Raw genomic sequence first — 2440 nt, forward strand, 5'->3', positions numbered from 1 at the left:
TCAGATTTTTTTTTTAATGTTTATTTATTTTTAGAGAGAGACAGAGCACAAACAGGGGAGGGGCAGAGTGAGGGAGACACAGAATCTGAAGCAGGCTCCAGGCTCTGAGCTGTTGGCACAGAGCCCGACACGGGGCTCAAACCCATGAACTGTGAGATCGTGACCTTGGCCAAAGTTGGATGGCTCAGCCGACTGGGCCACACAGGCGCCCCTGAAATCTTGTTTCTATTATCAACTCTCTATGACCAGAATTTTACTGGATTTTCTTACTTCTGATTGCATTAGTTTTACCTAATAAATGTACAACTTCTAGGAATCAATCTACAATTTCTTAGGTTTTTTGATAAATTAGATTTCATTGGTCTAAGTTTTAGTTTCCATCACACTTGCTAGAATTGAATCTCATTTTTTCCCACCTGACCAGAACTGCTTTGAGTTCCTCCTATAGTTTCTAACACGGGAGAAGATAGTGTGCTTAGGGAGCACACAGGTGCATGGTCCTGTACACACCTTGGGAGGAAAGGCTTCCAAAGCAGAATGGAATCTAGTGGGGTCTGAAGGATGAATCCATTAACTGGATGAATAGGGGTGGAGTGGGGGGTGGGTGACAATGATTTTCTTGACCGGGGAAACATGCCTCAGTATCAGAAAGAGCACGGTGCCCTCTGAGTCACTGAAAGTAGTTCATTATCATAGATGAGGAATTTAGGAGCCCAGGGATTGAAACTAGGAACTAAAAGCTTTGGGATAGCACCCCAACCCACTTTTTTGTTTTTAGCACAGCCTGGTGTTCTTAAAGCCAAGTGTTCTGTGGTTTTTGTTGCCTCCATCTCAAATGCTTTTCCTTGAGATCTTCACTAGCCTGGCTCCAAATCATCACCCAGGTCTTGGCTCAAATTAATTCTTTACAGACTTTTCCTAACCATTCTTTCCATGTTAGCTCTTACACATTGTCACATTAGAATGCTTCAGCATTTTCATACTACTACTCTCTGAAATCAGCCTATTTATCAGGCTCTGTGTACTAGAATGTGAACTCCCAACAGTTTGCCTCTCTTGTTCATTACTATGTTCCAGAGCCTGAAACACTGCCTTTGACTTATCGAAAGCTTACCATGTGCCAAACACTGTTTTAGGTAGTTGTGATTATCAGTGAGCAAAATGCAAAAATATTTCCCTTTGTGGCATTTTAGCCACATTCCATTCTATCAGGAGAAGACAGAGTAAACAACATGCAAGTAAACTATATAGTATGTTAGAAGTTGGCAAATGCTCTAAAGAACATGCAGCAGGGTTAAGTGGGATTTGGAGTCTTGGCAGGATAGAGAAGGGGCATTGCAATATATCATGTTCCTTGAGAAGGTGATCTTTTGAGGATTTGAAGGAGATGGAATTAGACAAGCAGATAGAAGGGAAAGAGTAGCTAGTGCAAAAATCCTAAGGCAGGTGTGTCTGCCTAGGCTGCAGGAAGCCAGGTGACTGGGGCAGAGTGATGGAGAGGAAGGACAGCAGCTGAGGTCAGGGATGAAAAGCCATGGCATTTTTAAAATTTGTATTCTGAAATGAGCCACTGAACAGCTTCAAGTAGGAGTGGATCTCTGCTGTCATGTTTAGAACAGGCTGTCAAGAATCCAGTGTAAGAGCAGGGAGATCAGTTAGAAGGCTACTATGAAACTCCAGGCAAGAAATGATGGACAAAGAAATTTGGCAGTCCTCAGCATGTAGGTGGTACTAAAGCTACAGGACTGGCTGTGATCATCAAGGGAATTTAGATATCTCGTTCTGATCCATTTAAATTTTGGCTTTAAAACACTCCTAACGGGCGTCTGGGTGGCTCAGTCGGTTAAGTGGCCGACTTCGGCTCAGGTCATGATCTCATGGTTTGTGAGTTAAAGCCCCGTGTCAGGCTCTGTGCTGATTGCTTGGAGCATGGAGCCTGCTTCTGTTTCTGTGTCTCCCTCTCTCTCTGCCCCTCCCCCATTTGCGCTCTCTCTCTGCCTTTCAAAAATGAATAAATGTTAAAAAAAATAAATAAATAAAAATAAAACACTCCTAACCATTCTACTTCAGGAAGACTTTTACTAAAGGCTGGCCGTCAAATGAAGCCATTCCGACTTACTTTACATATTAACTTGAAGATGATAATTAGTTATTTCACAATGTTTTGGCAAGTATGTATCTGCTGTTTTACTTCAATAAAAATGACCAAATCCTTTTTTTTCAGAAGTATGTGAGTTCTTAAACATAAACCTCAAAGGATGAAAATTAAAGATAACTTGCAAGACTGAACTCCTTGAAGGCAGAGCCAACTTGTCCATCTTTGTATTTTCAGTCTAACACACTGCTTGGCAGTATTGATTGCTTGGCAAAATAAAAGCAATCAATAATGGATATCCAGGAATCTTAAGTTACATAATCATAACACATCAAGACACAAAAC

The sequence above is a fragment of the Puma concolor genome, chromosome D1, assembly GCF_028749965.1.
Source record: "Puma concolor isolate L17-30 chromosome D1, mPumCon1.1.hap2, whole genome shotgun sequence".
NCBI classification, from domain to species: Eukaryota; Metazoa; Chordata; class Mammalia; order Carnivora; family Felidae; genus Puma; species Puma concolor.